Below are 24,331 nucleotides of genomic sequence, written 5' to 3'. Positions count from 1 at the left end.
TTTAATTTCTTAAGTTTTCCCACTAATGTCCTTTTTTTTTTTTTTTCTTAGGAACATTGCATTTAGTTGTCCTTTCTCCTCAGTACCCTGCATTCTATGACATTTACTTAGGCTTTCCTTGCCCTTCATGATCTTGACACTTCTGAAGAGTATTGCTCAGTATTTTGTTAAATGTCCATCAGACTAGGTTTTCTCATGATTGGACTAAGGTTACGCATTTTTTTTTAATGCTGGAAAAAAATAAACATCAAATTCACCGTTTTAACCTCTTTAAGCATGTAGTTCAGTGGCAAATCAGGTACATTCAAGATGTCGAGCAACATCACCACTATGTATTTCTTCATCATCCCAAATGGAAACTCTGTATCCATTAAGCAGTTACTCTCCACTGTTCCCTCTCTCTAACCCCCAGTAACCTCTGTTCTACTTTCTGTGTCTATGATTTTGCCTATTCCTATTTGTTCTTTTGTGACTGGCTTCTTAACATGCTGTCCTCAAGGTTCATCCTTAGTGTAGTATGTGCCAGAACTCCATTTCTGTTTAAGGCTGAATACTATTCCATTGTATGGCTAGACGACATTTTGCTTATCCATTCCTCAGTTGATGGACACTTGGGTTATTTCCACCTTTTGGCTATCGTGAATGGTGCTGCTGTGAGCATAGGTGTATAAGTAATTGGTTCTCATTTTCAGAAGCAATGTGGAGAAACTGAAGGAGCTACAGTCTGGAATGGGAAGGACAAAGTACTATTTTGTTTTTCCCATCCCTGACTAAGGCTTTCACAGAGGAGAGAGAGAGAGACTGAGGTGACCGGGGTGGGCCGGGGTAGTGAGATGGTAAGGGATTCAGAGATGGATGCCGGAAAGTTGAGGGGCCAGGAGAAGAGAGGGAGCCTAAGCTGTCATACTTGCCCAAAGGTGCTGCCACTGGGGGAAGGTCTAGAAGGTACAAAGTACGACCACGGACAGAGTCAAAGGCCAAGGGGTAGAACGGACAGAGGATGGGTCAGAGCTGTGATCCAGCAAAGGTGGTTTATTCCTCACCACCTGGAGCCCCAGGAGGGAATAGGCACTGGCCAGGCTGGAGATTAAGTCCACTTAGTATTTCTCCTGCTCTTTTTCGAATTTTTGTGATCATATATCCTAGCAAGAAATATATTTTACATTGCAGTCTGATGTGCATACCCATCCTTAGTTATGAATGAAGTACTCATTTCACAAGAAAACATTTACCTTCGCTATATGAGGTAGGCTCTAATATTTTTTATTCTTTCTCTCTCTCTTTCTTTGTCTCTTTCTTTCTCCCCTTTTCTCTTTTTCTCTCTCTCTCCCTTTCATTGTCTTTCTCTCTCTTTTTCTCTTTCTCCCTTCCTTCCTTCCTCTCTCTCTCGCTTTCTCGGTCTCTCTCTCGCTCTCTCGGTCTCTCTCTTTCTTCTCCCCTCCCCTCTGCCCTGCCTTTCCCTCCCCTCCCCTCTTCTCTTCTCTTTCTTTTCGTCTCATTGTGACCTGGTTTGCCCTTGGCTTAAAAAAAAGTTATATATGAAGCCCCACATGCAAAGTTCTTTCTGCCAGTTGGTTTTTCTTTTGCTGTGTGCTCCCCTACCCCCCGCCCTACCCTATTTGCTCCCGTGAACAATGTAAGATCATGTTTCCCTTTTTGGCTTGGTTGTCAGGAAACTAAAAGGCAGGTTGCCTCCACTAAGCAGTAAGCCTCTATATGGTGGACACACACTGTACAGACGGTTGTCTTAATTGTCCCTGGCTCTTGATCTTTTACCTGTGATTTTCCTGATCGTCATTATTTGTCTGTTTTTGTTTTACTACATGAATTCTTGGGAATTGCCATAACCTATGTGGAATATGATGGAATGTGATGATACAATACATACGAAATTTGAGAAATTTTGATCTTGACAGAAAAGCTGTGGAGTAAAGTCTGCAGCCTAGAGTTTTTCGCAGCCAAGTCTGGACTATATCGTTTTCTTTTAGCTCTATGATTTTTTGACTTATTTTTTCTGGTCTTTGTTTCTTTGGTTGAGCTTCTCTAGAAAGCACCTCCCTCCCTTCCTTTTTTTTTTTTAATTTAAAGAAATTTACTCCAGTTGCAAAGGGAGAATTTGGGAAGTTGGGTATTGGTGTGGAGGAAAGGTGTCATTCTGTCTTTAAATAGGGACATTTTAACTTGCGCTCACATTTCCTAGAATGCCATTTGTTTATGCAGACTTTTTTTTTTTAAATCCCAGGAATGTCTCTTAATCAAGCACCCCCTTCTCTAGAGATTTCCTCCCCTCAGCCCTGAAAGTCATCTGCCTTCGTGCTTCTCTGCCACCTGTCGCCTCTGCCCAGGGCTCCCTTCTGGCACAGGTGTCTTCAGAGAGCCCCCATTTATTTATGGTTGCATTTCACCTCTACTCCTAAAGCTGCAGTTGCTCCTTGTGCTTCTGGATGGTGCCATCTTTTGAGCTTGTATCAAGGTGGAGGCCCTTTGCCACATGGTTGGTGCCCCCTGAGGTCCACGCACCCCCTCCCCTAGGTCAGAAGGCTCTGAAGAAGGGTGGAATGAACAGACCACCTGCCCACCTGGACCTCTTCAGTGACCATGTAGACAAGACAGGAAGAGGTTTGAGTTGAATCAGTTTCTGGATGAAGTTTTCAGTAAGAGAGTGAAAACTAAACAAAGGAATAAATGGGACTAGTATTAGCTCCAGGGGAACAAATTGGGAATAGAAATAGAGGACCCTGTGGCTAGGCTCTCAGGAATGTGTGTGTCCTCCCAGGGCCGTAATCATCTGCATCAGTTTGCGGGGGCTGCCAGAGCAGAGTGCCACACCCAGGGGGGCTTAAACAACAGCAATGGATTCTCTTGCAGTTCTGCAGGGAAAGATGTGTTCCAGGCCTTTCTCCTTGTCTTGTGGCTGGCCATCTTTCCTCTTGGTCTCTTCACGCCCACTTCACTCCATGGTGTCTCTGTGTCCCTCATTTCTTCTTTTTATAAGCACTAGTCATACTGGATGAGGCCCACCCTAAAGACTTCATCCTAACAAGGGGGCGCCTGGGTGGCTCAGTGGGTTAAAGCCTCTACCTTCGGCTCGGGTCATGATCCCAGGGTCCTGGGATCGAGCCCCACACACATGGGGCTCTCTGCTCAGCAGGGATCCTGCTTCCTCCTCTCTCTCACTTCTCTCTGCCTACGTGTGATCTCTGTCTGCCAAATAAATAAATAAAATCTTTAAAAAAAAAAAAAAAGACTTCATCCTAACTAATTACATCTGCAGTGAACCTATTTCCAAATAAGGTTGCATTCTGACATACTCGGGTTTGGGATGTATGAATTAAGGGGGAAAATAATTCAGCCCTGAAAGAGAGTGAACACTGATCCGTCCAGAATGATGGCCCACCCCTGTAGGGTGGGAGGTGTGTCCACACAGTGAGGAGAGCAGACCTCAGTTTCCATGTGGGAAAGAAGCACACAGTGGCCAAGAATGAAGACATCAAGGCATACAGCCACGATGGCATCTTCTTTAGACTTGGAAGCAAGTACCAGACCAACTAAAGGAGGTGAAAGTAGTTGCTGCTGGGGGAGGGTAGAAGTGTCAGTTTTCCTAATGGACCTGTACAGCTGTTTGAATCTCTAAGCATGCATGAGAGTCACTGGGGGGACAAAGGTCTGCATTGCCTGCGTGGCCTGCACTTAGCTTTTCCTGCCTACATTTGAGGTGACAAAAGGAAGTGGGAACTTTACCGGCATCAAAGGTCATTACTGGCAAGAAGCCAAGTCTCGGGCTTTCTGTGACCTATTTGTCCTCTTTTTTTTTTTTACTTTTTAGCTCCTGAGGTAGGATCTACTTTAACATATTCAAAGGCACGGTTTTGGGGGGGCGATGTAGTTTATTGGATATTAATAATTCTTCAGAAGATGTCTGCTTTCCTTTCTCTCTGTTACAGTTGTCGATTTAGAAGCAAGCTAGAAGCATCTGACAGGAACTGTCACTAACCCACTGTGAAGTTAATTTTATTTTGGTTACGGGTAATTGTTTCATGTTTGCTTCTGTGGGGAACAGCAGTGATATATTTCCTCTCTTTTTTCTGAAAGCTTCCCTTTTGCCTCTCCATACTTCTGTGATGGCGTGATGTGATGGGGGAAATTGAATGCTAAGTGGACACTTCCATCTGCAGGCAGTCTGAATCCTACGGATGTCAGCTAGCTTGTGGAATGTGCTAGTCTGTTACATAGCTGGTAGGATGAATGGATTAGGCTGTCTGTGGAAATGATTAGCAGAAAAATATCTGGCAAAAGAGCAGACCAGGAAAGTTAAAAAAATAAAACCCACTTTATGGCATATAGTTCAGTTAAGTCGGTACTACTTAGAAATTTATGTTTGCTCCATCAGTATACGCACTTAAACAACAAGAAGTCATGATATGTAGCCTATCATGCAACGTATACTCAAACGATTATTCAAAAATGTATATAGTCTTTGTATCTGTAGTACTATGCAAGGTAGGGGCCAAGAGTAAATGAAAATATATACCTAGTCCCTTCTTTTAAGGAGCTTAAGTCTGTTTTAAGTGGTAAGACATACAATTTAAGAGATAATAAGAGTTAAAATAATAGTCTAAGATGGAGATTGGCAAACTGTGGGCGATAGGTCAAATATGGCCTGCTGATTTTGTAAATAAGGTTGTATTGGAGTGAAAGGGCTAGTATCCAAGATCTATAAGGAACTTATCAAACATAACTCCCCCAAAAAACAAATAATCCACTCAAGAAATGGCCAGAAGACATGCACGGACATTTCTTCAAAAAAGACATACAAATGGCCAACAGACACATGAAAGAATGCTCCACATCACTCGGCATCAGGGAAATACAAATCAAAACCACAACGAGATACCACCTCACACCAGTCAGGATGGCTAAAATTAATAAGAGAGGAAACAACAAATGTTGGCGAGGATGCAGAGAAAGGGGAACCCTCCTACACTGTTGGTGGGAATGCAAGCTGGTGTGGCCACTCTGGAAAACAGTATGGAGGTTCCTCAAAAAGCTGAACATAGAGCTACCCTCTGACCCAGCAATCGCACTACTGGGTATTTATCCCAAAGATATAGCAGTGAAACGAAGGAGCACCTGCACCCCAGTGTGCACAGCAGCAGTGCTGTGCCAAACTGCAGAAAGAGCCGACATGTCCATTGACAGATGAATGGGTAAAGAAGATGTCACACACACACACACACACACACACACACACACACACACACACACTGGAATACTATGCAGCCATCAGAAAGGATGAATACTTACTATTTACATCAAAATGGGTGGAACTGGAGGGTATTATGCTGAGTGAAATAAGTCAAGCAAAGAAAGACAATTATATAGTTTCACATATGGAATATAAGAAACAGTGCAGAGGATCACAGGGAGGAAGGAAGGGAAAACTGAATGGGAAGCCATCAGAGAGGAAGAAAAACCACGAGAGAGTCTTAACTATAGGAAACAAACTGAGGGTTGCTGGAGGGGAGGGGAGTGGGGGGATGGGGTAAATGGGTGATGGGCATTGAGGGCAGGTGATGAGATGAGCACTGGGTGTTATATGCGACTGATGATTTTTGAACACTGCATCTGAAACTAATGATGTACTATAATTTGGTTAATTGAATTTAAATTAAAAAAAGTAGTTTTATTGGAACATGGTCATGATCATTCATTTTTTTATTGGCTGTGGCTGCTCTCTCGCTGTAACACCAGAGTCGAGTAGTTGCAACAGTTTGTATGGCCCACAAAACCTAAAATGTTTACTATTCGGAGAAAAAAAAGTTGAAAGAAAGTTTACCAACCCCCAGTCTAAGATAGTAATTCAAAGGATGTTACAAGGCAGTATATGATAATTAGAAGTGATTTGTTCAGTTAATGCTCAAGTTAATAAATCTGAGAATGTAGTGGGAGGGGTAGCCTAAGACAGGGTTTGAAGTTGACCTCAAGCCATGAAGATGGAGGAAATTTTGTGATAAAGGAATAAGGAACCAGATTTCATGGATGAGAACATCCGTGTGCCCTCTGGGGAAGAATGTGTGGGGTAGTGGGGACCAGGACAGTCCAGCTGGAATTGGTGGTGGGAGCTGGGTATAAATGCAAGTGAGGTTGTCAATGTCAAGCCTGTGCCAGAGAGTGGTGGCCTTTGAGTTCCAGGACCAAGAATGGGAACTTTCCCCAAATATGTTCTTTCTTTCAAAGTCAATATTCATTTACACAATAAATATTGATTCTAGACCTATTGACCTCAAGGGAGTGATAGGATTCATTGAGGCACATCCTCTTTATGGACTGGTAAACCCAGCTTGTGTCACGTAGTGCTAGTTCTACGTGTTTTGAAGAAATAGCTTTCATTTCCAAGAGAGGTTTACCCTTGAGATCCTCTGGAGACTGCTAATACTGGGACACTTGTATGGATAGGCAGTCTCCCATTCCATGGTGACAGTGTTCTGGAGAGTCTTTTGAGAAGGGAATTTTGGAAAGGAATGTTGTGTAGATGAGAGATGCAGGTAGCGGGGAGAAGAAGGAGACATCCCCCCACCATCCTTGGCCACTTCTTTGTCTCTTCCTTTCCTTTCGAGCGCTGTACTGTCCGCCATTTTGTCTGGGTCTCCAGAGTGCCCTGCAGATGTTCTTGCAGGGTGCGCTTCCATCACCTGGATCCTCAGCCAGCGGGCCAGTCCTCATAACCTTTCCTTTCCACCTGCCCCCATCTCCCTGACTCTGTGACCACCTCCTCCTAGTCTGTATCCTGCCTGCTTGGCACCTGGCTGGCACTGTCCACTCTCCCTAGATCAGTTACTGGAAGCGGCTGAGCTCAGCTCTGAATTGGTTCTCTCTCACCTGGGCCCAGCTCCGGGGCGCCCATGTGGCTCTTAGCTCTGGCCTTACTGTGGGCCCTGGAGAGGTGGTGAGGATGAAGCAAGGGGCCATTGCCTATTCTGCTGGGTCCTTATGGCCCCCCAGCAAAGCTTCCATTCACCTCTCAGCCAACCACTCTCACTACAAAAAATGTTCTTTTGTAAATGAAAACACACAAACAAAATATGCAGAGGAAATTCCATAGTGCATTTGCACTGAGCTTATTCTAGACTGTTTTCTTAATCTTCTCAGGTTCTCTTCTCACACCAGACCCCACCAACAGATGATCCTGATTCCTGCGTAAGAGAAGGCATCCGTTCCCTTGTGTATCCTCATCTTTATGTCTTTACGTCGCTACTAGAACACTTGTATTTCTTTTTATCCTCTTTTTATCTAATGTCAGAGAAAGAAATATCTTTCCTTCTTTTTTTATCCTTTCCTGACTCCTCTCCTATAATGGGCCCCTGACTCATATTCCTGTCATCTGGCCCAGTGCCTCTGTTCCCCCAGACTCTCAATAAATACTTCCCAGACCAAGGAGCCATTCTGTCTGAAACAATGTCAGCTAAGAATTTATAAGGGCAGGCAGGCCTAATCTGGCCTGGTTTCATATTTGAGCATACTACGTGTATTCATGTGTGCACTTGGGTATCTTCTTGTTTTTCTTGGTATAGCCACAGTATCTGGAGTTTATGACTCAGAAAATCTTCACTGATTGAAACAATATGAACAAGAACAGGGGCAAGGAGCCGGGCCGTGACTCCAGACTGCCTGGCAGTGGGCATATCGGGTCCCCACCTCCAGACAGGTTATCTTAACGTCTCTGGGAACCCAATTCCTCCTAAACTGGGAGTAGCAATGGGCACGTCGGAGAGTATGCTAGTTCTTTCTGCCGCATTACAAGAGACTCTGAGTGTAGCAGCTTCCAACAGCCACTTTATTATGCTTGCAGAGCTTGTGGGTCAAGAATGTGGACTGGGCATGGAGAGGATGGCTTGTCTCAGCTCCGCAGTGGGCCTCTCCTGGGAAGATCTGAACGCTGGGAGCCACTCTGCAGCAGAGGGGCTGGGATCATGTGAAGGCGCTGACACGTTGGCCCAAGCCGGGATGACTCAGCAACTTGGCTACTCAGTGGCCACCTGGAGTGCCTGTGTGTGGGCTCTCGGTGTGACTTGGTTTCCTCACAGCATGGCAGTCCTCAGAATATTCCAGCAAGTGGGCTGGAAACTGCGTATTTGGCTCTTGTCACCCAGCTTCGGAAGTCACACAGCATGACTTCCTTGCCCTCTCCTGGTCTAAGCTCTCTCAAGCCTGCCCAAATTCAAGGGCCCTGGCAGGGAGATTCGGTTCCGTCTGTTGATGGCTGGGGTCACATTCTGGAGGAGCATGAGGGGTGATGATGTGAGGAGACTGAAGGCACCTGGCACCTAGAATTTAAGAGTGTATTTTCAGGGGCGCCTGGGTGGCTCAGTGGATTAAGCCGCTGCCTTTGGCTCAGGTCATGATCTCAGGGTCCTGGGATCGAGCCCCGCATCGGGCTCTCTGCTCAGCAGCGAGTCTGCTTCCTCCTCTCTCTCTGCCTGCCTCTCTGCCTACTTGTGATCTCTCTCTCTGTCAAATAAATAAATAAAATCTTTAAAAAAAAAAGAGTGTATTTTCATTCAGTACATATTTATGATATGCCTACTGAAGGCCAGACATTAGACCAGTGCTGAGTGGACGGGGCGGACACAGCAGTGTCCTCTCTGCCCCCCTGTGACTTTCATGGCTGGGACAAGGACTAGAACTTACACCTCCTTTCAGGGAGAGGGACTGGTTAATGTCTGGATCAGATTATTTCATCTGCAGGGAGGATGAAGTGAATTCCCCCCTCATGCACCTGCTTGTTGCCTCCTTCTTGGTGGTACTCTGCAGACTCACTGGCTTGTAGCCCTGAAAGGTGCCTCAGAAACCATCATGCCTGGGGTCTGCAAGCATCGGAGCTTGTTGCTCCATGCAGACTTTTCCTCCTTCCTAAAAAGGGGCTTAAGAGAGTCGTGGAGGTATAGAAAGTCACCTTGGGGACCATCCTCGACTTGGAAATGACCCCCCCCCCCCATTCTGACGTGGGCCAGTCTGGGAGGGGAGAGGCAGGAGGAGGCTTCACAGGTGATTCTGATGTCTGGGTGAGGAGCTCATGTGGTGGAGACCAGCGCTTCTCAAATGACACTCTGTGTCAGTGCCCTGGAGACTTGTCACACTGCGGCTTCTGCTTTAGTAGGTCTGGGTGGCACCAAGGGCTTGTGGCTGAGCCGTGAGGGTGTAGGGCGTACTGGCGACAGATGGATAGAAGTGCCTGCTGAAGCTTGCCCCTACCCAGTGGGGGCCAGCTCTCAGAGAATGGGGCACCGGGGGCTAGGCGGGTGATTGCCCACATTTCTGTCATGTGTTAGCACACTACTCTCAGAGGTGAGAACACTGTTAGAAATCGTAGTCACAGTGTGTCACTTTGACAGCTAAACAACCAAACCTACAGCCTTCCTGAGCACATCTCAAGAAACCCCAAGTCAGAATGTAGATTGGTGTAACCAGTATGGAAAACCTCTAGTATGGAGCCTCATCAAAAAATTAAAAATAGAATTATTAGGTGATCCAGCAGACTCACTTCTGGGTATTTAATCTGAAAGAAATGAAGTCACTATCTCTGAGAGATATGTACAGTCCCATGTTCTCTGCAGCACTATTCATAATAACTGACACATGAAAACGACTTAATGTCCCTCAGGGGCTGAATGGATAAAGAAAATATAATGTGTATATATGGTGGAATAATAGCCATAAAAAGAAGGAAATCGTAACTTGTGTGAGAACATGGATGAACCTTGAGGGCATTATGCCAAGTGAGATACGTGGGACAGAGAAAGACAAAGACTGCATGATTTCACTTTATGAAATCTAAAAAAGCCAACCTCATAGAAACAGAGTAGAATGGTGGTTGTCAGGGTCTGGGGGCGGGGTGGGTGGAATGGAAGTTGTTGGCCAAAAAGTACATATTTCTAGTAATAACATAAATATGTTTAAGGGCATCAGGGTGACTGTTGTTAACAATACTGTATTGAATACTTCAAAGTGGGTAAGAGAGTAGATCTCTTTTTTTTAAAGATTTTATTTATTTATTTGATAGACAGAGATCATAAGTAGGCAGAGAGACAGGCAGAGAGAGAAAGAGGAAGGGAAGCAGGCTCCCCACTGAGCAGCAAGCCGGATGCGGGGCTAGATTTTAGGACCCTGGGATCAAGACCTGAGCCGAAGACAGGGACTTTAACCCACTGAGCCACCCAGGCGCCCCTAAGAGAGTAGATCTTAAATGTTCTCACCACTGCAACTTACACATACCAAAATGGGGATTATGTATGAAGGGAAGGATGTGTTAACTAACTTTATTGTGCTCATCATGTTGTAATATAGAAGTGTATCAAATCATTACATTCTGTATCTTAAACTTATGCAATGTTGTATTTCAATTATATCTTAAAGCTGAACATAGAGGTAAAACATGACAGAGAAAAATAAAATTGTATCCTCACTTCACACACACACACACACACACACACACACACACAACAACAACAACAACAACAACAAAATCCAAATTCAGAATGTTCCCAGAGGCGGCCTTGCTGTTTTGTTTCAAGGTCCACACTTGTAGACATGTGGTAGGGAACACATTTTCAATTGTGCTTGTTGCCTACTGTGGTTTTTTAAGTAGTAGCTGAAAGTATATTTTGACAAAGGAAAGATTAAGCATTGTACTATGTACAAAGTAAATACAGTTTAAGTCCCAATTGCCTCGGGGTTTCTTTTAAAGTACGTGTCTTGTAGGGAGATGATCACAATTTTGGTTACTTGAGATGTATTTTATAATTATTTGCAAAGAATAAACTAGAGTACTAAAAAGGGAAAATACTTTTGGATCAGTTCTTTATTTAAAAATATCTGTGGTTATCTCATGTCCTTAACATATTCAGGTATTGAAACACATACAGGTGTGTGTGTGCACGTGCGTGCGCACACACACACACTTACTTTTAATCTCTTACTGCCTTTAGATTTTATTTATTTATTTATTTGACAGGCAGAGATCACAAGTAGGCAGAGAGGCAGGCAGATAGAGGTGGAAGCAGGCTCCCTGCTAAGCAGAGAGCCTGATGCGGGGCTCAGTCCCAGGACCCTGGGATCATGACCTGAGCTGAAGGAAGAGGCTTTAACCCACTGAGCCACTCAGGTGCCCCTCTTACTGCCTTTCAAAACCCGATCTTTTCAGGTGCATAGCTGTGTAGAGCATGGCGAGCTGAATGACTTAGGAAACTCCTGGTTACACTGGGACAAGTTACACCAGCATTAAGACTTTTCTCTTCATCGTCTAGGTTCACTGTAGAACATTGTTCTCCTTGCACATTTAGAGCATTTTAACAATCTGGAAGTGTTTCAGCATGTATTTCTTAAAGATAAGGACTCTTTTCAAAACCATAATCATAATATCATTTTTACACCTACAACAACTAACAATGTTTCCTTATCACCAGACTTCCAGCTCAAATATTCAGTGACACATAGTTGAAATATTTAAAAAGATACTTGTTTGAATCAGGATCTGGAAGGTCTGCACTTTGTGACTGGCTCATTGCCCCCAGGTCTCTTGTAATCTAGATCTCCCGGTCTCTTTTCCCTTTCCGTTGCATGATTTATTTATTTGTTTGTTTATTTTTGGTTGAAGAAGCTAAGACATTAGCTTGTAGAGTTCCCGAGGTCTGAATTTTGTTGAGTGCACCTTAGGGTGCCATTTGACATATTCCTGGACGCCTGGATCCCCTGTAAACCGGCAGCAAATTCAGAAACTTGTTTTACAGGGGGTGGCCCGTCCTTCAGTCTCAAGGTTCTTGAAGCTTGGTTGTCTCTCTAATGTTAGCAGCTGTTGGTGGCTATGGCCCAGGGCTGGATTCCCTTAGAGGTTGCAAGATGTTGATTGTCTCATTCTCTTTCTTTCTTTCTTTCTTTGACAGAGAGATCACAAGTAGGCAGAGAGGCAGGCAGAGAGAGAGAGAGGAGGAAGTGGGCTCCCTGCCAAGCAGAGAGCCCGATGTGGGACTCGATCCCAGGACCCTGAGATCATGACTGGAGCGGAAGGCAGAGGCTCAACCCACTGAGCCACCCAGGCGCCCCTCTCTCATTCCTTCTTTACTTGTCAGCCAGAATACTCCATAAAGAGAAATTTCTCCTCATCAACTCTTTGGTTATCCTAAGTTCATATGGGTAAGGCAGGAAATGTTTGATTCTTTCTTTTAATTTATTAGTTCTCAGAAAAGTGAGTTGGTTTCCCAGCATTCTCCAAAGGCCATCATTGATTTAAAAAAAAAATCACTATGAAACATACATCATATAACATGTATCGATTTGGGACATCAGACCTGTTTGACATGTTTCAATCCATTGCAGTTATTCTTACTGATACTCATGTTGTCCCATTTGTGGCCAGTGGGAGCCTTTTTTTATTCACTTCTGAATTCTTTTGCCATGACTCTGTTAGTCTTTGATGGCTTCCTTGCTTTGACAAGACGTTTCTTGTTTTTGACAAGGTGTTTCCGGTGTTACCTTTCCTGCCCCAAACTCAGAATCAGCCATTTTTACAAGGCTACCTGGCTTGTTGTTGTTGTTGTTGTTGTTTTTTAGTGGAAAATGGTATTTGGAAAGTAAGTGCAATTATTTCTGGAAAAAAATTACACACTACTCTTCTTGGGTCATCCTTCTAGAAATCTTTTGATGTGAGGCTGTTGATCCTTCTAGTTTTATTTTTTATTAACCTCATGTTTCAGTTTTGGAAAAGGTTTCAAAAGTATTAAGCCCTAGTCCAGTTTACTGATGTATTATTCTGTTTGTCCAACTTTAAATTGTAATCTTCAAAGGAAAAAAGTTGGCTTTTTAACTTTACTTCTGTTTTGTGTTAATCTCTGTCCATAAGCACTCATTAAGAGGTTTTCTGATACTGTCACAAAATATTTACAATGTAGTCAATTCAAGAAATGTTCTTCAAGTAGATACTCGAGTAGCAACTTGTAGCTCCAATTGTGCCTAAAGCTGTTAAAAATGCCAACCCAAAAGAGAGTTATAATGTCGACTCAGCATTGCTATCTTTTGTTACCGTGCAACACCGTGAAACCATCAAGTGCACCATCGCTAATAACGGCCACGTTCTGGTGTTGCAGGCGTTCTAGGCTTTCTCTCCAGAGTGGATGTTGGGGAGCTCCGAGTAGTTACGCTTATAACAGTTTGAAATTCCAGACCGCTGGGAAGAGCTGTTGCTGTGCGGTTACCTTCCACCTTCAGACCCAGTCTTCTTGGATTCTCAGCTTCTCGTTAAAAAAAGAAAAAAAAAATCATCCTCGCGGGTTTCTCTCCACTCAGCAACAGGCACTGTTTGAGCGCCTGATGGGGCCAAACAGGCGGCTCAGCACTCGAGGGCGGAAACGTTGGGTAATGTGACTCTTCTTTCAGGAGGCCCCCACGCTGCAGTGTTACATTTCCTTCTGCCTTCCGGGGGCTCACACTTTAGGGGGACCGTGACACCTGGGGGTGTAAGTGAAGCCTGAAGAGGGGGCCCTGAATCTGCCGGGGAAGGCGGCGAAGGTTCCCTGTGGTTTCCTGTCACCCGTCTACTTTCTCCCTTACCAGACAGTGCGTTTCTTACTAACAGAAGGCCCTGCAGTGACTCAGGCCTTGCCCTGGTCGGAGTGACCCCCCCTTTTTTTTCTGTGGAATTGTTCTTCACTTCCCTCCTTTTGACCCGCTTCCCCTAGTCTTCTAAACGTTCTTGCCTCTTACAGCTCAGCCCGCTTAGCTGCACATAAGTCAGCAGAAAGCCTTTTGTCTTTCTTCTTTCATGCCACATGTCCACCTCTAGAGCCGCACTCCACCCCCGCCGCCCCCACACTGTCCTTGAGACAAGGCAGAGCCGTATTCTGTAATAGTCCTCACTAAGTATCTTGTCCAAAGGGCCCTAAGAATTCATAATAAATTCTTAATGAAGAAGTTTAAGCAAATATTTTGATATGTTATCCATAACCAAATGTGTTTCATGCAGTGTCTGTTGAATAAAACTGGTTCATGACATGAGTGGGTGTCAGGGGAAAAGCAGTGTTTTCCAATTATTTTACTTTATATGCTCTCTAATTAAATTAACACATAATATAAACAGATGTTTGGCTGTTTCTGCTTCCTTTTTAAAGTTTGGTTGGCCCCACACCTTTTGGATCTTCTTACTGAGGAAAATAAGGGATCACCTTCTAATCAGGTACCTGTCTCCAGATCTTTCCTTTGGATCTGAGAACCAGTCTGCTATTATAAAGTCCAGGGGGAGTGCACATCTATTTATCCTCAAGCCATTTTGTCACTTAGAACTCAGGTATTTATTATGTAAAGCAACATTTGTGTGCTTGCTTGCTTCTATTGAAAAAAAAAAGTTATGTTTTCTTCAAGTGACTAAATGTTTTGACTTAATTAACTTTTTAAAAAGATTTTATTTATTTATTTGACACAGAGAGGTCACAAGTAGTCAGAGAGGCAGGCAGAGAGAGAGAGAGATGGGGAAGCTGAGCAGAGAGCCCGACACGGGGCTGGATCCCAGGACCCTGGGATCATGACCCGAGCTGAAGGCCGAGGCTTTAACCCACTGAGCTACCTAGGTGCCCCTGACTTAATTAACTTTTTATTAAACTGGTTTTCTAAGGTGCAGTTGATTTTCTCCTCCAGGATTGCTGTATAGAACCATTCTCTCTACAGGCTTATCAACCATTATCAATTGTCTTTTGATTCTTTGCTAGTTTTCTTTTTTTTTTCAACCTACAAAATCATCTGCACACATTCTCTGTGATTTCTTTTTTATTTAAAAACATATTTTCGGGGTACCTGGGTGGCTCAGTCATTAAGCGTCTTCCTTCAGCTGAGGTCATGATCTTGGGGTCCTGGGACCAAGCCCCACATCAGGCTCCCTGCACAGCGGGGAGCCTGCTTCTCTCTCTGCTGCTCCCCCTGCTTATGCTCTGTTTTTCTCTCTCGCAAATGAATAAATAAAAATCTTAAAAACAAACAAACATCTTCTTCAGGCCGAGTTATTCTTCACCGGCCTATTGAAGGCACGTTCTTAACAGCTGTGCATTAGGTGTACAGTTGGGAAGTGTTTAATAACTCATTGTTTCTGGCTCCCTGTGTGAGGCCTGGTGAGGCCAAGGTTTCCAAATGTAGGCTGTGAGGGACTTGGCCCCCAGCCTTTGCGAAACTCTTCTGGATGAGGGAGCAGGCAGCCCACCACCGCCCCCCATCCCCTCCCCATCTCCGCCTGGGCCCTTCTGCTATCAGGGGTGGGCGACGGCAGAGGTGGGGATGGAGTCGAGGCTGATCACAGTGGCACTTGGGAGGCGTGGACCAGTGGGCCATAACCTGTTTTGTGACTAACTAGTCACACTGGTTTTTTTAATTTCTCTAGCTTTAGAGTCAAACAAGTGTGCTCGCGTTTGTCACGGCATTTCATGGCGCTGAGTAGTAAGCTGTGGTTTGGAGGAATATTTTCTCAGGCCGTGCACTCACCAACCCACATTTATGGAGCATCTGCTCTGTGTCAGATGCTCAGGGAAGGGGAAGAGATGCTTAGCTCTCACCTTCAAGGCCTCCTAGTCCAGGGAGCAGCGAGGAGGACCTGTGTGGGGAACCTTTCAGCATGCATGATATAGGCCCATAAGGCTAGTGGCTGTGGTTTACGGAGCAGCTTTTGCGTGCAGGAGTTTACACACACTGTCCCTCATCGTTGCAACAACCCAAACGGGTATATCACCTCCCGGTTTCAAGCACAGAGCTGGTGAACTCAAGTGAGTTGTGTGGCCCCTTTCGCACAGCTAGCTCGGATCTCCGCCGGAACTCATTCCAGGCCGATTTAGGCTTCAGGGCCTGTGTTCTTTGTCCCACAGCTCACTTGTTTTGTGAAGATGCTTGAAGAGGCAGCTCACATTGAGAGCTGGGCCCGGAGACCGGCCTCATAAGCAGTGTCACAGGAATGTCCTTATGCCATGGGAAGCGGTCAGCCACGGGCCTTCTTTCCTCTCTCACAGCCGGCTGCTGCTTTTTCTTCTCTCGCGATGGCTCTCATTTTCCCTTCCCTGCTGAGGCCCCGTTTTTACAAAGCTGCTGCTGGGCCCCTGCAGATGTCATTTAACTCTGCAGGAGGACATCCCTGCAAACGGTACCTGGGGATAGAGTTCAGTGACTCTTTCTTCCCTGGACTCTGTGTTCTGTGCCTGTCTTCCTTGGGGAAGCTCATGTTCGGTTTCTAACAGTTTCAGGCCTGGGGAATGACCCTTTGTTGGCCCCCGAATGGCCTCCTTAGTGGTGTGTTTGTGAAGATGCCAGAGGAGAATGTGCTGATGTGGAGGTCAGCTTTGTTGGGCTTGGAGGTCCTCATAGTGCTGGTCGCCCTGACCTAAGAAGTTTGGGTCCCTAAACCGTCACCCCTGACACTACCAGGAGAGCATGGGATGGTGAGAACTGGGCTGTGGACAGTCTTATGTAGGGAAGAGTCTGTTCAAAAAGTTGACCTACAAGTGTATCTGTTAAGTTCCTCTGGTTGCAAGCAACGGAAACCAACTCACTTTTAATCGTGATAGGGAAGAGGATTTACTGGAGGGCTACTGGCTGGTTTATAGGATGGAAGAAAAGATGGCAGCCAGGCAGTCCCAGAGATCTCTACCTCTTTTGGGAGTCCTGCTGGGGGATCTGCTCTAGCCACATCCAGTCTTTGTCATACCCATCTACTGTTGTGAGGCCTAGTTGATCCTGTGCTGGCAGAGGTGAGATATTTTCATGGGCAGTCCCATCAGACTGTGTCTTACGGGAGAGAGGAGGGTCCCCAGATGGATTTACCTTCTGAATGGGGATTGGTCTCTCCCTGGGATACAAAGGCAGTCAACCACCTCGATCTGTGATAGCTACAATCATAAATTACAAAATATACATCACATAGTCTTTTTAATTTTTAAAAGCTATATTGAGGTATAGAATTCTACCCATTTTAAGTGTACAATTAGATGATTTTAGCAAATTTACAGCATTGTGAAACCCTCAACCACAATTTAATTTTAGCACATTTCCGTCACCCCAGTAAGATCTCTTGTATTTGTCTGTGGTCACTCCCTGGCCTAAGCAAGCACTGATCTTACCATCTCATTAGATTTGAACATAGGTTCTTGTATGTCCTTTTTTTTTTTCTTAAAGATTTCATTTATCTACCAGACAGAGAGAGAGAGAGAGAGCACAAGTAGAGCAGTAGACAGAGGGAGGGGGAGAAGCTGGCTCTCTACTGAGCAGGGAGCCCAATGTGGGACTTGCTCCCAGGACCTTGGGATCATGACCCGACCCAAAGGCAGATGCTTAACCAACTGAGCACCCCAGGTGCCCCAGGTTCTTGTATGTTCTTGACTGGTGTAAATTTTTCTGGGTATTCTGGGAACTATGCTGTATATGAAAGGAAAAATACCCCTGTTGCCATGATGTCTGTATCTCTCTTGTCTCACTTTTCCTCCTTTTCACTTTGTATCTTCTCTTCTCTCACTGGGACTATGATATGGGAGAGTTTAGTCCCAGCCTTGACGCTGCCATGATTTAGCTCTCACCCCCTTTGTGCCTCAGTCATGGAACCTTCCGGGCCTTAGTTCGTCATCTGTAGAATTAAGAAAATGATTTGACAAGATGGTAATTAATGTTCTTTCTATCTCTAATAATCAGGAGTCATGATCTTTCTCAGTGAAATCTTTTTTGGCGAATAATTACTTCTTGATTTTGTATGCTTTCCTCAATCAGACAACTGGAACAAAACAAAAAATTATTCTTTAAGATTCACAAGTGAAATGATTCTCTTTCTTTTTTATTGAGATATAATTGACATGTGACAGTTTCAGGTGCACGATGTAATGATTTAATATTTGTATATATTTGAAAAAGATCAACACAGTAAGTCTAGTTACCATCCATCACTGCACATAAATAATTTTTTTTTCTTGTGATGAGAAATTTTTAAGAGTTACTCTCAGCAACTTTGATACATGCAGTAATGTATTATTGACTATGGTCACCATACTATACATTATATCCCCATGACTTATTTATTTTATAACTGGAATTTTGTACCTTTTGACCCCCTTCCACCATTTCACGTCCCCCTCCCACCACTGCCAAGCCCTGCCTCTGTCAAGGGCCAATCTGTTCTCTTTATCTATAAGCTTTTTTCCTTCCCTTTTTTTTTAGAGTCCACATATAAGTGAGATCATAAAGTAATTATCTTTCTTTGTCTCTTTTTTTCACTTAGTGTAATGCTCTCAGGGTCCATTCATGTTGTTGCAAATAGAAAGATTCTGTTCTTTTTAAATGTCTGAATATTATGCCATTATGTATGTGTGCCATATCGATTCATCTGTTGATGGATGCTTGGGCTGCTTCCATGTCATGGCTCTTGTAAATAATGCAAGAGTGAGCATAGGGCTGTAGATATCTTTTCATGTAAGTGTTTTCATTTTCTTCAGTTACATGCCCAGGAGTGGGATGGCCGGGTCACATGGTAGTTCTATTTTTAATTTTTGGAGGCACCTTCATACTGCTTTCCGTAGCAGCTGCACCATTCCCATCAGTGGTGCACGAGGGTTCCCTTGTCTCCACATCCTCACCAACACTTGTTATTTCTTGTCTTTTTGATGATAACCATTCTGACAGGTGGGAAGTGATATCTCGCTATGGTTTTATTTGCATTTCCCCAATGATGAGTGATGTTGAGAACCTTTTTATGTACCTGTTGGCCATCTGTAGGTCTTCTTTGAAAAATTGTCTGTTTGGATCCTCTGCCCGTTTTCTAGTCAGATTGTGTATGTGTGGTTTTTGTTCATTTTGTTTTATTTTTTGTTTTGCCGTTGAGTTGTATGAATTATTTATATACCTTGGATATTAACTCCTTATTAGATATATGATTTGCAAAGATTTTCTCCCATTCAGTAAGTTGCCTTTTCATTTCACTGATGGTTTTCTTTGCTGCATATACAGCTGAAATTCTTTATTTTTAAAACATTTTATTTATTTACTTGAGAGAGAGAGAGAGAGAGAAAGAGAATGGGGAGAGGGGCAGAGGGAGAGAGAATCTTTTTTTTTTTTAAGATTTTATTTATTTATTTGACAGACAGAAATCACAAGCAGGCAGGGAGACAGTCAGAGAGAGAGGAGGAAGCAGGCTCTCCGCGGAGCAGAGAGCCCGATGCGGGGCTCGATCCCAGAACCCTGGGATTATGACCTGAGCCGAAAGCAGAGGCTTTAACCCACTGAGCCACCCAGGCGCCCCGGGAGAGAGAATCTTGAGCAGACTCTCTGCCGAGTGCCGAGCCCTGATGTGGGGCTCGATCTCCTGAGCCTGAGATCATGCTCTGAGCTGAAAACAAGAGTTGGATGCTCCAGTGACTGAGCCACCCAGGCACCCCCATTTGAAATTCCTACTGTTTAAGACTGCATGAGAGGTTTGTGGCATCATCTGTGTATGTGTGTGTGTATGAAATTATTTCCTGTATATATTTAGAAATTATAATTCTGTGTATACACACACACACACACATACATATGTGGGAAATTATTTGGAGAACTTTTATTCTCCTTCATGCTCTTTGGTTTATTCAAATACTTTTGAGCTGGACATGATGCTAGGCAAGGGAGGTAGAAACCTGAAAAAGGTAATGGCTCTTCCCAGACGGAGCTTGCAGTCTGACTGGGCTGAGCCACCATGAACTTGTGGTGTGCTAAGTGGTGCCAGGAGACAGGAAGTTCAGTGCACAGAGGTGGGGAGGGGCCAGGTCACGGAGTGGGGCCTCTGACATGCCACCGTGAGAAGTTTGCTGTGAGAAGGTTCTTGGCAGCTGGCTTAGCCAACTGACAGTTAAAAAGCAGCCATTTCATCGCTGTGGGGAGGACACCTTCCAGGGAGTCTGAAGGCAGAGATCTGGGTGGTTCACATGTTTTACATGTTAATGGAGACCTCTTATCTTGTCTGGCTCTGTCTGGGTTAGCGATAGCTGGGGCTTTGCAGCCGTGCAGCAAACGTGTGGAGGCTGGCTTTGGCACAGAGGGCAGCTGGAGGGTGGTCAATTTCTGACAGGGAGACGTTCTTCAGTTTTGTAATTTATGCTTTCTTTAAGTATGCGATTTTGTTTACTGTTGCCCTAATTACACCTCTGATATATTTTATTTAGCATAGTGTTTTAATTTTGTGCTCATGCCCACTGGTGGTTTTCCAAAGGGTACCATTAACAAAAATCACAGGTAATGTTTTCTCATTCCTGCAGCTCCCTGAAGCTTCCAGAAGCCAAGGAAATGGGTTTCAGGGACGCAGACTTTCTTATGGGCTCTTGTGAATATTTTGACTATGTTTATGAAATGTGAGGTCTTGATTTCCTGTCTGCCAAGTATTAACCTAAATTATCTTTGTCCAGTGAAAGTATACTACTGGGCCGCCTATGTAATTATAAATGTGCCAGTAGCCATGTCCATAAGATAAAAAGAAACAAGCAAAATTAATTTGAATAATATATTTAACCCCCATACATAAAATACCATTTCAACATGCAGTCAATCTAAATTTATGAGATATTTTACATTCTATTTCTCCCAATAAGTCTTTGCCACCTGCTTTGTATTTCATAACCCATCTCAACTCGGACTAGCGACACTTTGGGTACTCAGTCACCAAATATGGCAGGCGATACTATAGTGGACAAAGTCCAGAACCTTTCAGAGGCTTACAGACAACACAGGACAGAACCTTTCAAGTGGGTAGGAGAGACCCAGCTTCATGATTTATGAAGTCTTAAGAAAGCCATACATAGGTTTCCTCCTCTTCGAGCAACCTGTTACATAAAAATTCATCTCGGCAGGAAAGGTAAAGCAGGAAGTGATTATTCATGTTACAAAAGAATTAACCACAGGATTCTTTAAATAGCAAGCTCCCTTAGTGCACTGAAGAATCTGAATCAATTTGCAAAAATGTGATTGACGCTTGGCATTTTGGTACCAACTTGGTTGGGCAGAGAAGTACCTGCCATTATGAAGTGCAAGCCGAGCACTTCGGTGTATCATGGCTGACTGAGCGCCTACTACATGTCATGGCTGCTCACAGGAGAGCAAGACCAGAAGTAACCACTGGGGGTGATCTGTACCCGGAAGACCTTTAGAGGCTCCCTGGGATCGTGAGATGCGCGTGCAGCTACCACCATAGGCAACTGCCTTGAGGCCAGGGCCCAGGGAGAAGTGGGGGCTGGAGGAGCCTGGAAGGTGATAGGAGGCCGTCAGGGCCCAGCTGGCGCCAGAAGGCAGAGAGCGCATATGTGATGACTTAAGTGTCTAGGAGATAAAACAAGTGTAAATCTGGAAAGACCAGGTCAGTAAGATCTTGGGAAGACTCAAAAATGATGTAGTTACGCTTTATTTATCCCTGAGCCCTTAATTCCTAATCCCCCGGCTTACTTACAGTAAGCATCAATTAAGGTGCGTCGTGGGGCTCATCGAACAAAAGAGAGAGACTGAAGCAAACATCAGTTCGCAACAGCAGCAGGCAGCTGTTTTTTTCCCAGTAACCCTCTTGAAGCAGATGCCTCAGTCCTTTCCCAGCTTCATTTTGGTGAGGTCCATATACAGAAGGGAGAGGTGAGACTTGTTCTTTAAGAAAGAAGAAGCAAGATTGTATTCTGGAAGCTAATGGGGTTCTGACTCCCCCAAAGTACACAGGATTCAGGTTCAGTATTTAGCTAGACTATTGACTAGATTCCTCCTTAGCAGCCTTCCTATGCTCTCTCTCCCCCAGACAGGTCCATGCGTTGCTTCCCCCCACCCCCGTTCCACTCACCATAATTTCCTGTTCCCGTCAGATAGACTATGAGCTTTTATCTCCAAGCGCTAGTGGGATCAGTGGGGAGCCTAGGTAAGTGTTCCAAGCCTTTTCTTGGTTAAAAAAAAAATACCGATTATTGGGGCACCTGGGTGGCTCAGTGGGTTAAAGCCTCTGCCTTTGGCTCAGGTCATGATCCCGGGGTCCTGGGATCAAGCCCTGCATTGGGCTCTCTGCTCAGCAGGGAGCCTGCTTCCTCCTCTCTGCCTGCTTCTCTGTCTACTTGTGATCTCTGTCAAATAAATAAACAAAATCTTTTAAAAAAATACCTATTATTAAAAAAGGAATTATTTCCATGTATATATTTATGTATAGATTGTATGCACATATTACTGTATTAGTTGAGAAAACCCCAGAGAAGCTTCTAAACATTTGTTATTAGGTTTGGTGGACTTTGGGGAACACATAAGATTGAGTATTATATGACTTTAGACATTGGTAGGAAATGAAGGCGTTTGTCTTCATGGCTCAGGTACATACTTTCAAACATCTTGCAATCCCAGTAGTTCCATACTATAATTGGGTATTTTACACCTATATCATTAGTGAAAAACAACCTGTATTATAAATTGTCTTGATAATTTAGGGTTTTGGTCATCTCCCTGTAAGACCTGGTTAGCCTGTCCTTGTGTTTACCTCCCCTTGTAGCTTGCAAAGAGCTCACACTAGGAGCCGAAAGCGGCAGCTCCGCCATTTCCTTGTTTACTCGGTCGCATGTTGGGTATTGGCTACACCCCTACTTTCTTTCTTTCTTTTTTAAAAGATTTTATTTATTTATTTGGCAGAGAGAGGAAGAGAGCACAAGCAGGGGGAGCAGCAGGTAGAGGGAGAGGGAGAAGCAGGTTCCTCACCAAGCAGGGAGCCCGATGTGGGGCTCCATCCCAGGACCCTGGAATCGTGACCTGAGGTGAAGGCAGACACTTCACGACTGAGCCATCCAGGTGCCCCCATTGCCTACTTTATTAACGTAAATCTTTTCAAGGCTTTCATCCTTTTATTGACAGGTGATAGCCATAGGAGGCTTTATCAGGAGGCCTCAGGGAACTGCAGGGTTCTCATGGAGCTGAAAGCTGGCTCTGGCTCTCACCGCCATCTTGTGGAGGAGCACCGCTGTCCCTCAGGCTGCTTCCTGTCCGCACAGCCCCCTTGACTGCCAGCCCTAGAGGCTGGATGAAGGAACCAGTGTCATTCTATAAATGGAATACTTGAGGAGTTGAATTTTTCTCTTTTTAAAATTAAAATAAAATGAAATGATGTTATATATATATATATATATATATATATATATTTTTTTTTTTTTTTTTTTTTTTTTTTTTTGGTCAACTAGTCCCTGAAGTGAGCGCATCACACTTTAGAGAGCACTGGCTCAGGAAATGGTCTTCACTGCTTTGCTGAGCTTCAGGTTCTCTCATTGGGAAGATGAACATCATAATATTGTGAGGATTAAATGAGATGGTGCAGGAAATTGTCGGGCGCAGAAACAGTGATTACTGTAGGCTCCGTTCTGATAGCAGAACCTCAGTAGATCGCTGTCTATGTCATGAAGAAAGCTGTTTTTTAATTGACCTGGTTCTGATTGTTATGACAGCTCATTTGAACTGCTGGTGAACAGAGCATGAGACAAGAAAGTAGAAGTGTTCTGCCTTTATACTGGTCAGGAACCAGGAAAAATCTGAAAAGGTTGCTTTCTTTATGCTCTTATACTCCTCCTTTTTGTTGATAAGCGATGAAAAGGGTTTACAATCCACCTTCATCCTGGGCAGATTTGTGATGCAAAGTCAGCCAGCTAATTTTGGAATGGAAAAATGATCCACACGAGGACATTTCCCGTTGGGGTGCTTATGAACTGGCTGGGTTAGCTGACACGGATGGACAGAGTGAGTGTGCTAGTCTGGATAGCCAGGGTCTTCCGATCCGGAACCACTTTGGGAATTCATCCCTAAGGATATGCAAAACCCATGTGATGAGGGGCCTAGTCACCTACCAACCATTTCCCTGGAAACCTGCCCCATTGGACTGAAATTTCAAAAGTCGTGTGTGCTTTTCTGTCTCCTACTGGAGAGATCTTTGGCAAACCCAAGATTACTAAGGTTTTCTTCTGTGCTTTCTTATGAAGGTTTTATAGTTTTAGCTCTTAGATGGAAGTCTGTGATCTATTCTGAGTTCATTTTTGTATGTGTGCTTCATGTAGGGCTCATGTAAAACCTTCCCTCTTCCATTTCCGTAATCCCTAAATGGCTGATTTACTACTTGAGGGTTCTCCTAATTTTTTCTACCCTTCTACTTGTTCATTTGCCATTCTTTCATTCATATTGACGCGCAAATACAGAAGGAAAAGGACGGGAGTTTTATTGGTTGAGGTGTGTGTGAGGTGGGACCCAAAGTGTAGATGAATCGCACGGTCCGTCTATGGAAAGTTACCATGCTCAGGATCGCTTAGCT

General features: G+C 44.3%; 1 protein-coding gene across 7 annotated transcripts in view; it reads left to right on the top strand.

Annotated features, from left to right (window-relative positions):
* Positions 1-24,331, top strand: part of SH3KBP1 (SH3 domain containing kinase binding protein 1) — a 341,474-nt gene that overhangs the window by 26,566 nt on the left and 290,577 nt on the right. The gene's annotated exons all lie outside the window — the stretch shown is intronic.

Source organism: Meles meles, chromosome X (genome assembly GCF_922984935.1).
Source record: "Meles meles chromosome X, mMelMel3.1 paternal haplotype, whole genome shotgun sequence".
Classification (NCBI taxonomy): Eukaryota; Metazoa; Chordata; class Mammalia; order Carnivora; family Mustelidae; genus Meles; species Meles meles.
The sequence above is the reverse complement of the archived record's forward strand: the minus strand, read 5'-3'. Positions and strand labels throughout refer to the sequence as shown.